Genomic DNA, 12938 nt, shown 5'->3' on the forward strand with positions numbered 1-12938 from the left:
GTCTGTATGGAGGAGTGGGCCGAAATCCCTGCTGCAGTGTGTGCAAACCTGGTCAAGAACTACAGGAAACGTATGATCTCTGTAATTGCAAACAAAGGTTTCTGTACCAAATATTAAGTTATGCTTTTCTGATGTATCAAATACTTATGTCATGCAATAAAATGCAAATTAATTACTTAAAGATCATACAATGTGATTTTCTGGATTTTTGTTTTAGATTCCGTCACTCACAGTTGAAGAGTACCTATTGTGGCAGGTCTAATGAGATATATCCTGCCTGCAGGTGGCTGATTAATTCATTTGAGCTCGTCCTATCAGTGAGCTGTAGTAGCGCATATAAAAAAGCTGGTTAGAGTGTATGGTGCCATGAGGCACCGCCCCTTCCCGTGTCGTCATTCAGGTATGTTGGGTGTTGTGAGCTGGCCGATCAATGGCATACTGTAGCTAACATTAGCTTATTTCCAGGGCGACATGCAAGATTTCGCGGCTGGCATTCGGCTGAGGTTGTACTCTTGATGGTCAGAGTATGGTTGTTTATACTTCATGTCCGGAATGCTTAGTTATTGCCGACGCGCACGCTGTTCACCTGATAGATGGGATGAGCCCACATGCATGTTGTCTGCCTGACTGAGTTAGTCCCCAGAGATCGCACCTAAAAGGTATGTAGTTTTAAATTTGCGCCTACGTTAAATGGCAATCTGTTGAGAGAAACAGCTTTTATTAATTGTTAGCAGTTAAATCACAGAGTTTGTCTGATTGTTTATTTGTAAATTTATAGATGTAGTACGGACCAACAGGTCGCATCTGCACCACCGATTAGTTTCTGTGCGGTTGACTGCGTGGGACTACTTCTGGAGGCGTTGCTGCTTTGCTGCTTTTGCTGTTGCTTTGCTGCTTTGCTGCTCTGCTGCTCTGCTGCTTTGCTGCTTTTGCTGTTGCTTTGATCCGCTGTGGACAAAGGACTGAAAACACTGTCCTTTGTGTTTATTTTAGTGTGTGTGCCTCCATGTGAGCCCTTTATTTCGGGGTTGTCTCTGTGTCTTGTGACACCAGGAAAGTTTTCTTTTCATTTGTATTAGTTTTTATTTTGTATTTTGACTCGAATTTTGTAATATGTTTAACGTGAAACTGAACATCTCTACTCCAATTTCTGTCTCTTGGAGTGACAGTTCTGAGTGTGTTTCAACAGTGACAGTTCTGAGTGTGTTTCAACAGTGACAGTTCTGAGTGTGTTTCAACAGTGACAATTCTGAGTGTGTTTCAACAGTGACAATTCTGAGTGTGTTTCAACAGTGACAATTCTGAGTGCGTTTCAACAGTGACAATTCTGAGTGCGTTTCAACAGTGACAATTCTGAGTGCGTTTCAACAGTGACAATTCTGAGTGCGTTTCAACAGTGACAATTCTGAGTGCGTTTCAACAGTGACAATTCTGAGTGCGTTTCAACAGTGACAATTCTGAGTGCGTTTCAACAGTGACAATTCTGAGTGCGTTTCAACAGTGACAATTCTGAGTGCGTTTCAACAGTGACAATTCTGAGTGCGTTTCAACAGTGACATTTCTGTTCCAGGAGCTGAGTGCACAAAGCAGGGGCGGATTGTTGGTGGTGGTCTCCCTCACGAGTGTGGTGTGCTGAGTGGTGTGTGTGTGTACTGGTGTGAGTGTATATGAAGAGTTCAGATGCAAAAGCCTCTAAGTGCCATCTGAAATTTTCTTCTTGAATGATCATTTTTATCAAGCTCGTAGATTTAAGTTCAGTAGTTTCACTTAAATGACAATTAATAGGTCATTTTCATTGCTATTTAAGTGAAATTACTGAACTTAAATATACAAGCTTGATAAAAATGATCATTCAAGAAGAAAATTTCAGATGGCACTTAGAGGCTTTTGCATCTGAACTCTTCATATGCACAGGCGTACGGAAAAGGTGACTTGTCGTGGAGGCCTTATGTGCCCTTATCCACTGCTCTGCCTCGGCTCCTGTCCTGCTGACTCAGGTCGCTCCATGTGTGCTTGTGGAACCACAAAATTGTCTACATTGAGTGCTGTTGATGTTTGTGCATTTTATATTGATTATTTATCTTTAATAAAACAAATTTATATTTTTGTACCCACGTCTCCTGCCGCCTTACTGTGGACGAACCTGTGTTTCCTTAAATAACAAACTATTTTATTGTCCCTGGCAAGATTCCAGGGTGGCGTAGTTGTTAGCAGAGATCATTTATGCTTAAAATCATTCTATCCCATCCTCGTGCCGCTACACTATGATAAAAATTACAGACTTCTACATGCTTTGTAAGTGGGAAAACCTGCAAAATCAGCAGTGTATCAAATACTTGTTCTCCCCACTGTAGTTTTATTTTACTATAGCAAACACTGACCACCATAATGGTGACTGAAAATATATTATTTTCAATAAATCATCAACATCTAAACCTTTTAATTTTCAAAAAGAACTTCTGTAGACCAGTGTTAATTTTGTTGACGAATAATTTTCGTCATTATTTTCGTCAACGACGAAACGAGACGATAACTAAATAAAAACTAGTTTTGAATGACAAAAACTATGACGCAAATCTATTGACATTTTCGTCAACGAATAAAAACGAGACGAAGTTGTTAGATAGTGAAGATTTGGGAAGCGATCCAGTCTGATGTCCTGCATTTGTGGTAGATGCGCACATTTGTACTGTGACGTGCTGATCTACCCAGCGGCACACGGGTTGGCATGCGCTGCATGTCTCATAAAACGTTAAACATGTAAACGTCTGAGAGAATGAGTAGAGCAGACATGTAGTAGATCTGAATAAGAGTGACAACGCAAAAAAGAGCTCTATTCAGTACGGTTTTCTGTGCGCACACACCCGACCCGAAGCGTGCAGCCATTCACAGACACCTATACAGCGCGCAAGTACAGAATTGAGCTCTCTTTCGTGTCTGAATGGACAAATACACACAATATTATGTCTAAATGTTCGTTTTGGAGAGTATTCATGCAGTGGCGGTTCTAGACCATTTCAACTGGGGGGCCAAGCTGGGGCCAGTTGTACTGTTAGAGGGGCCAGTTACATTTAGACCTTATTATTGTCATATCATTTTCTGCACTGCACTGTAGGCATTAACAGGCAAAATACCATGTTTACAATCATTCAACAATGTATTTGCATTTCCATTATATTTTTTACATTTGCATTACATATTCAGAATCAGTCACATTAACTGTATTCTACGATTTTTGTGTTTTTTTTTGCAAAAAGATCAGCAAATTCATCTAGATTTAAGGCCTTTGCCCTCCTTGACTCAATACTTAGAACACCTAAATTGCTTAATCTGTCATCTGACATTGTGGACCTGAGATAGGTTTTCACCAGCTTTAGTGCATACAATATAATATACAATTAAATTATGCTTATTTTAAATGTATTGTGCAGGCTAAGTATAAAAAATATAGGAAAAAACATGATAATATGAAACACTTCAAAACAGAGCGCTTATGCGCATCGCGGGTGCAGAATGATGTGCTCAAAGCAATGTGGAGTCACAGTGTGCCAGCTTGGGCCAGTCTTTTATTTGGGGTGGCACTTGATTGTCAAAAACTACTATTTTAAAACTCACGCACCACGTCACTCAGAGTAGCGGTTTTCCCGCGGCTCGTCGGGCCATAAACAATGGATTGAACTTCCTTATGGACACTAATAATGTCTTATTGATAATCCATGTTATTGAGATGGGTGCTTAGATAATGTGCGAATGCGATGTGTCATGATTATGTGAGGGGTTAGGGACCTTAACATGAGACAGGGATGTAGTGCAAATGACAGAAAGACACAGCCTAATTTGTCATTTAGGCGATAATTTATTTAGGTAAACCATTGCATTTTAAGTGAAATATTCAATTTATTATTATGCGTTGTCGGTGGGGTATGCAAATAGTGTACATTAATTCAAGTAGCCTATATTATGTTTACAGAAGAAGGTTTGAATACAATGGCGGGCGAAGAGGAAAAATTATGCGAACTTATACATCTAAGTGTGTGTGTGTGTGTGTGTGTGTGTGTGTGTGTGTGATTTTGGGTGACAGTTGTAGGTTACAGTTTGGCAACTGCACAATGTTGTGTTTTACATAAATATAAGTTTAACGATGTCCTGAACAAAATGACGGAGTAAGTTTTTTTTTTGTTTTTTGTTTCCACTGTTCGATCGCGCCCACGCCTCTCTCTCTCTGACACACACATTCCAGCATTGCAATCTTGACATCGCAGCCTGTTATTATGCTGCGTTTACACCAAACGCGAATAGAGCGTCAAATTCGCGTCTAGTTCGACGCTTGAACATTTTTAATCCATTCGCGCGTCCAAAGCGAAAGCGAGCTTTTGAAGCGAAATAGACGGGCGTTCACAGTGCTATGACTCTACGGGAGCGCGTCGCTCGCGTTGCTCGTGTTGACTATGTAACGGCCCTAAGTGACACATTGGAATTGAGTTAAGCTAGCTAGCAAGCTAGCGCTAGATAATACAAGTTTGCAAAAATAACAGCAGCACGCAGCAGCCCTACTCAACTCACTCTGCCACCCTTCCTCTATGTCGACACATTCTTACACATTAAACTGAGTCAAGTCAAGTCAAGTTTATTTATATAGCGCTTTTCACAACATAGGTTGTATCAAAGCAGCTTCACAGTATTAAATTAAAACAATACATCAATGTTTGTTTCTAGTGGAACGTCCACGTTTGGTAATGCTGATCAATAGTATCGTTGATTGATTAATTAAATTAAATATCCCCAAATATCCCCAACTGAGCAAGCCAAAGGCAACAGTGGCAAGGAACCGAAAAACTCCATCAGGTGACCCAATGGAGAAAAAAAAAAACCTTGGGAGAACCCAGGCTCAGTCGGGGGCCAGTTCTCCTCTGGCGTTTATGAACTAGAGGTCGGATTTAACTATAAGATTAAAAGTATTATATGAATGCCTGGCTGAAGAGATGCGTCTTTAATCTAGTTTTAAACTGGGAGAGCGAGTCTGAGAAACGAACAGTATCAGGAAGAGTTTTGGAGCTAAATGTGAAAATGCTCTCCCTCCTTTGGTGGATCTGGATATCCTAGGTATGACCAAAAGCCTCGAATTTAGTGACCTTAAAGAGCGCGATGGATTATAGGGCAATAGAAGATCGGTTAAATAGACTGGAGCTAAGCCGTTTAGGGCTTTATAAGTCAGTAGCAATACCTTGTAATTAATACGGAACTTTATAGGTAACCAATGTAGTGATGATAAAATTGGTGTTATATGATCATATTTTCTTGATCTAGTTAGAACTCTAGCGGCGGAATTTTGGACTAACTGTATCTTGTTTATTGAGGTTGCAGGACAACCAGCTAATAAAGCATTACAGTAATCTAGTCTCAAGGTCATGAATGCATGAACTAACTTTTCTGCGTCAGAAACTGATAGCATGTTACGTAGCTTAGCAATGTTTCTAAGGTGGAAAAAGGCTGTTCTTGTAACATATGAAATATGATTTTCAAAAGACAGGTTGCAGTCTAATATAACACCCAGGTCTTTTACTGTAGAGGATAAAGTAACAGGACATCCTACTATGTTAAAGTTGTATTGTGAGAGGTTTTGTGGGTGGTTTTTTGAACCAATGATTAGTACCTCTGTCTTGTCTGGATTTAATAAAAAAAAATTGCGCGTCATCCAATCTTTTATATCTTTAACACACTCTGTCAATTTGGATAATTTAGCGTTTTCATCTGGCCGTGATGAAATATAGATTTGAGTGTCATCAGCATAACAATGGAAACTAATTCCATGTTTCCTTATAATATTTCCAAGTGGCAGCATATATATTGAAAATAACAGAGGGCCTAACACCGATCCCTGCGGCACTCCATAGTTTACTGGAGTTATGATCGATTTTTCTCCATGTAAATAAACAAAATGGTAGCGGTCAGATAAATACGATCTAAACCAGCTTAATGCTTGTCCTTGAACACCAGTAAAATTTTGTAGTCGATCTAAGAGTATTGTGTGATCTATAGTATCGAACGCAGCACTAAGATCAAGTAAAACTAATATTGAGATACAGCCTTGGTCAGAAGCTAAAAGTAAATCATTTGTGATTTTAACGAGCGCAGTTTCAGTGCTATGATGCGGCCTGAATCCTGACTGAAACTTTTCATAGATGTCATTTTCATGCAAGAAAGAGCCCAGTTGGGCGGACACAACTTTTTCTAGTATTTTAGACATAAAAGGTAGATTTGAAATGGGTCTATAATTTGCTAGATTATGTGGATCTAATTGTGGTTTCTTAATGAGAGGTTTTATAACTGCCAGTTTAAATGTTCTTGGAACCTGACCTAAAGATAAAGATGAGTTAATAATATTGAGGAGAGGCTCTTCCACTACAGGTAACACTTCTTTCAGTAGTTTAGTTGGTATAGGATCTAATAAACATGTTGTTGTTTTAGATGAAGTGATAAGTTTATTTAACTCTTTTTGTTCTATAGTTGTAAAGCACTGTAATTGTTCTTGCGGGGTGATATTTGAGGCTGAATTATAAGGCGCGATTGAGGATTGAACGTTTACAATTGTGGTTCTGATGTTTTTTATTTTCTCAGTGAAGAACTTTATGAAATCATTACTACTAAACTGTAACGGAATATTTTGTTCAGGAGACATCTGTTTATTTGTTAGTCTAGCCACGGTGTTAAATAAGAACCTAGGATTGTTTTGGTTGTTTTCTATTAGTTTGCGGAGATGCTCAGCCCTGGCCGCTTTTAGGGCCTTTTTGTAACGTGACATACTGTCTTTCCATGCGATTCTAAAGACCTCTAAGTTAGTTTTTTTTCCATTTACGCTCTAAATTACGGGTTTCTCTCTTTAGAACATGCGTAGTATTGTTGTACCATGGTGCTTTACTTTTCTCTCTGACCTTTTTTAATCTAATGGGTGCAACAATATCCAATGTTCCAGAGAGAATGGTGCTCATAGTGCTAGTTAATTCCTCAAGTTCATCTGTTTGTTTGGGTTCACTGAGCAGCTGAGACAGATCAGATAAGCAATTTGAAAAATTATCTATGGTGGATGGAAGGATTGTTCTGCCTAATCGATAACGCGGCGCAGCATGATATATTACAGGAGTACGTAATATGCAAGTTACCATATAATGGTCAGTGACATCGTCACTTTGTGGAATGATATCTATATCGGTTGGATCGGTTCCATGTGATATAATTAAATCGAGTGTATGATTAAAACGATGAGTTGGTCCGGTGACGTTTTGCTTGACCCCAAAGGAGTTTAATAAATCTGTAAACGCAGCCCCTAACGCATCATTTGAATTATCTACGTGGATATTAAAGTCTCCAACAATTAATGCTTTATCAAAATTAACTAATAGGTCTGAGAGAAAATCTGCAAACTCTTTTAGGAAATCAGCGTAAGGCCCAGGCGGTCTATATACGGTAGCCAAGGCTAGAGATAATAGGGATGTTTTTCGAACATCTAAGAGCGTAACATTTAGTACAAGTACTTCAAACGAAATAAACTTATAGCCCATTTTCTGAGTAACATTGAGAATATCTCTATAGATTGTTGCAACACCGCCGCCGCGACCAATCAGACGGGGCTCATGCTTATAGGAGTATCCTGATGGAGTAGACTCATTTAGATCGAAATAATCATTTGGTTTAAGCCAGGTTTCAGTAAGGCAAAGTACATCGAAGCTATTATCTGTGACTATTTCATTTACAATAACTGCCTTAGGTGTGAGTGATCTAATGTTTAGAAGACCTAACTTTAGAAATTGTTTTTGATTACTAATAGCAACATTTTCTGGTTTAATAACAATTAGATTTTTTCTAGATCCTGCAGTAGATTTATTATTTGATCTCACTAAACGAGGAATAAACACAGTTTCTATGCAATGTTCAACACTAGTATTTATATCAGTTAAATTGGTGCAGCAGAGACTATGATTTGGACTTTTGGTTACTATTCAAAAGGTATTTAACATTTTGGAGATGTTATCTGACAGAAGATCCGATCCGAATCTGCTTGGGTGTAAGCCATCAGCACGGTAAAGCCTACCCAGATAGCCACTGGACGCTGTAACGGAACAGGGCCGCAACCGCAAAACGATAGAGCCGGGTCTGTACCGCATCCGCCTCACAGACTCGTTCCTGAGTCCAAACGCACATCGGGCCAAAGCCGTTTCTGGTCTGTTTTTAGGGGTTGTTGCGGATATGTGCCAGCGCCGATCCAGCACCGCCTGATCATCCCGTTACAGACGCGTAACGGGTGCGTGAAACGATTCCGCCTACCGGATCTGTGCCGGATGTGTTACGATTCCGCTTAAATCACCACTGGATTGTCCTTTTGCCTTATTTTCGGCATTTTTGTCAGTTAGGGTATCATAGTAACCTATGCTACCTAGGCATACATAAAGTTCTTTTATAATAATGCTCTGTCTATCTACAGTAATTATCTTTTAATATATAGTTTTTCTGTGTAAAATAACTAATAAGTTATGTATAAAAATGCAATAAGTACATAAATTCAAATACAAAGTTTGTATATTTACAGTTTTAATTTTTGCAGATCGTTTCACAACTTTGACCAATCTCTATTTAAGTACTTAATAATAGCAAATGTAGTCAATTTCTGTTAAATTAACTAAACGTATAAGTACGGAATACCTGCACATTTACAGTATTACTCATTAAACAAACACTGAACATCAAGATACGTGAATGATAGGAAATACAAGCTTAGTATATAATTTAGAACATGTAAAAATATCCACATTAAAAGACAATTGCTGTATACCTTTATACTCTAATATAACTTATTTTAAACATTTACAATTACATTTTATCCAAAGTGACTTAAAATTAAGAGAACAATAGAAGCAACAAGTGCAGTGACAAGTCCCAGTTAGTGTAGCACAGTGCACAATTTTTTTTTTTTTTTTTTTTTTTTTTTTATTAAAACAAAGATTTAGTATTATTGGGTCAAGTGTTTATGAAAAGATGGATCTTTAGCAGTTTCTTGAAAATGTGTTGAGTTGGGCAGGTCATTCCACCAGCAGGGAACAGTCCAGGTAAAGGTCAGTGAAAGTGATTTTGTGTCTCTTTGGGATGATGGCACCACAAGGCGCCGTTCACTTGCAGAACACAAGCTTCTGGAGACACACAGATCTGAAGCAGTGAGTTTAGGTCTTGCTGCAGCATCTGGATCAGTTGCAGAGGTTTGACTGATGCTGGAAGAGCTGCCAGGAGAGCATTACAATAGTCCAGTCTGGATAGAACAAGAGCTTAGACAAGGAGTTGTGTGGCTCCGATAGGAAGGGCTGGATCTTTCTGATGTTGTAGAAGGCAAATCAGCAGGATCACACAGCAAGGATGGTTTGGCTGAAACCATAAGCAGTTCTGTCTTGGCAAGGTTGAGTTGAAGGTGAAGGTCATTCATCCAGCAAGAATTTTCCATCAGGTAGGCTGAGATGCGAGCAGCAACCGTCAGTTCCTCTGGCTGGAATGAAAGGTAGAGATATGTGTCATTAAGTGATAGGAAAAGCCATGTTTCTAAATGACAGAGCCTAGTTACGCTACAAAAAAAAAACAAAAAACAAAAAAAATATTAGTGGAATCTAACACAATCGTGGTTTTACTGTAGTAAAAACAAACCTTGTGCAGCTCCAGTGGCCTCACAAGGATCAAATGAATATTCATATGGGAAAATACAGTATAAAACAAATTACATTTTCTGCCACTTTTAGTGCAATCATATGGAATCAGAAGACTCGGCCATTACAATATTTTAAATTACTTCTTCCCATACCTTGTTTGCCATGATCATTATGCTTTCCACTTGACCTGAAATCACCAAAAAAAAATTAACAACTCAGTATTACATTTACACATGTAAGAATGTGTTCCACTGAGACAATGCAAAACCTGACTATGATCTGGAAGCTGAGCAGGAAAGGCTAATAACAGTGAAGTTTTGAGCTGAGACGAGACACCTAACGTTAGTGTAACTTAACTGTCTGTTCATCTGGATCAATGCAATTTTCATAACCAATGATCAAAAGTATCCTATGAAAAAGGCTACTATGATGACCCCAGGTCATCCAAAATGTAGATACGTTAATTTCTTCATCAGAACACAAACATTCTATCAACTTTTATTTTATAAGCCTAATATATGCACATAATGCATTCTATAGCTATGTGTTGGCAAGCAGATGCAGCCAGAATATGCAATTTATCATGTTGTGTTCATATTCTAGTCTCATGTGCTTTCCTGTATCATCAACAAGTACAGTATTTACTGAATTCGTTTTCTTACCAGTCTTGAGATAGCCATGTTAACCTTTACGGAAATTAAAGGGTTTAACTACAAAGAAAAAAAAAGAAAGAACATGGTAGGCCTATTTGTATTTGTAGTATAACTGTGGTTATTAAAAATGGTAATAAAAATCCACCAAAAACGTGGTTACTATAATTAAAACCGAGGATATTTTTTAAGAGAAGAGTTTTCAGCTTCCAGACAGTGTTTCAAAATGTCCCGCCATTTAAGAGTGATTTACTGACAGATACTATCGCGTATTAACAAAGATTTTGTACACAATTAAACGGACTTTGATATGTATAACAAGTCTACGAAAGCTTGTTTTAGGTCTTTTGAGATATGGGTTCAACTGATCGTTCTTAAAACAGATGGAAAATGTAAAGACGCATGATGCTACATTTTCAGTGTTTTGCCCTCCAGCTCTCGCCAGTTATGACAGAACATCATTTAAGAATGCTAACGTTAGCTTAAACTATAAACGTAACACAAATGTAATATAAAATATCGTTCACACATGTAACTTAGGATAATGAGACAGGACGCTCCCAAAACAGATTCCAATTATTTACAAAGAGCAGTTTCTGCTCATTGCACCATGACATTAACCATTCATTTAGCGCGAATAATCTACTAAACTTTTCATGACCTAGTCGGTACGTGGGAAGCGGTCCTGACACAATGATCTTTATTTCAGGCGATGTGCTGCGTACCGTATCGATCAGATTCCTGAAGTCTTTCTTCAGAACCTCCGTCTGGCGCAGCCTGATGTCGTTCACTCCCGCGTGCAGGACCACAGTTCCGACGCGCTCGTTCAGAATCTCGGGAACGCGAGAAGCGATTTCAGAAACACGAGCACCAGGAAAGCAGTGACTATGCACCTTACTTTTATTTAACGTAGCGTGTACGTGTCGAACGATGGAATCGCCGATGATCACAGCATCGCGTTCTGTTTCGCGAAGAGGGGAGAAGCGGTTTTGTGTGGATATCTCGAAAACCGGGAGGGTCGGAGAGTTTTTTTGGTCTAGACCTGACTCGCGATTAAACTGAGTGCGAAGATAATATAATCTTATCATTTCAATTATGCTTTCAAGTATCACCAACTTACTCACGTGTTAGTGGTATCCAGTGCTAGTCTAGCTGCTACTCTACATTAAGCGCTGTCAGAATGCAGGCCACGTGATCTGATCTGAGGGCGCAGTATAGATATATATACACTAGATGTCGCCTTAAAGACATTCGTTCCAATGAACTGCCGTAGACAAGGCGACATCTAGTGTATATATCTATGCACCAGTCTGCGCACACGTCACACACCAGGATGCGCGAGCGCCCTCAGATCACTTGGACGTGGCTGTGTATAAGAGCTAAAAACGATATAAATACTGTTCGTTTTCTCACACAAACAGCTCATTTCGTGTCTTAGGCCATCAATGTGTACTTACGATGGGGAATTGTTTAATTTGGACGATGGGGAATTGTTTTAATTTGGACTCTGTGCATGCTCTTTGAGACAGTGTCTATAGACCTGCATCAAATGACTGAGAGACAAAAACGGTTTGACCTAAAAATGTCAAAATTGAAACTACTGCGGAAAAAAAGACACCTACATCTTGGATGCCCTTGAGGTAAGCTAAAACATACCAAAATTTCATTTCAAAGTGAACTATCCCTTTAATATGTTTTCTCCGGGAGTATATGGGTTTGGAAATTTTAGAGAAATTCTAAATAAATGCATTTAAATTTAAACCCATTATATTTTAGTCGACTAAATCTACTGTAGATGTAGTCGACTAAAATCTTATTGTATTTCGTCGACTAAAACTAAAACAATTCAGATGACTAAAATATGACTAAAACTAAATGGCATTTTAGTCAAAAGACTATGACTAAAACTAAATCAAAATTTGGTGTCAAAATAAACACTGCTGTAAGGAGAGGCTTTTGTGGGGTTTTGTGAGTCACCATTGTGCTGAAGAGCAGAGCCTGTGCTTTAGTCCAGCAGAAGACCAAGAAACATTGAGAATATGCTGGATGTTGCTTTATCTAAAAGGCAATAACTGTATTGGAGGTTTTTTTTTTTTTTTTTATTCTTTATTCAGTTAAGTTTCAGACATGCACAAAGCATTTGCAGTTTAACTAATACAAATAAGTGCACAGTCTATCATTGTCTTTGTATTAACAACTTTTTCCACATGTACACTCATCTAATGATATTTTACAGCGTAAATATATTGTAAATATATTTTTCAATATACAATATATAAAGCGGCAATTCCTTATGTATTATTCAATATATTGTAAACTCTTCCAAACTCCCTGAAAACTGCAGTTGTTAAGCCCCTTCTGAAAAAGAGCAATCTGAATAACACCATATTGAGCAACTACAGACCAATCACAACTCTTCCTTTAGGCAAGATCATTGAAAAAGTTGTTTTCAATCAGCTGAACAAATTCTTAAGCTCGAATGGATACTTTTCAATTTGTTTCCGACCGCATAACAGCACAGAGACAGTGCTCATAAAGATAATAAATGATATTTGCCTCAGTACAAATACAGGCAAAACATCAGTGCTGGTACTACTCGACC

General features: G+C 38.5%; 1 protein-coding gene across 1 annotated transcript in view; it reads left to right on the plus strand.

The window, feature by feature from the left end:
* Positions 1-12938, plus strand: part of LOC307145649 (uncharacterized protein) — a 296817-nt gene that overhangs the window by 160609 nt on the left and 123270 nt on the right. The window lies entirely within an intron of this gene.

Source organism: Squalius cephalus, assembly GCF_949319135.1.
Source record: "Squalius cephalus genome assembly, chromosome: 18".
Lineage (NCBI taxonomy): Eukaryota > Metazoa > Chordata > Actinopteri > Cypriniformes > Leuciscidae > Squalius > Squalius cephalus.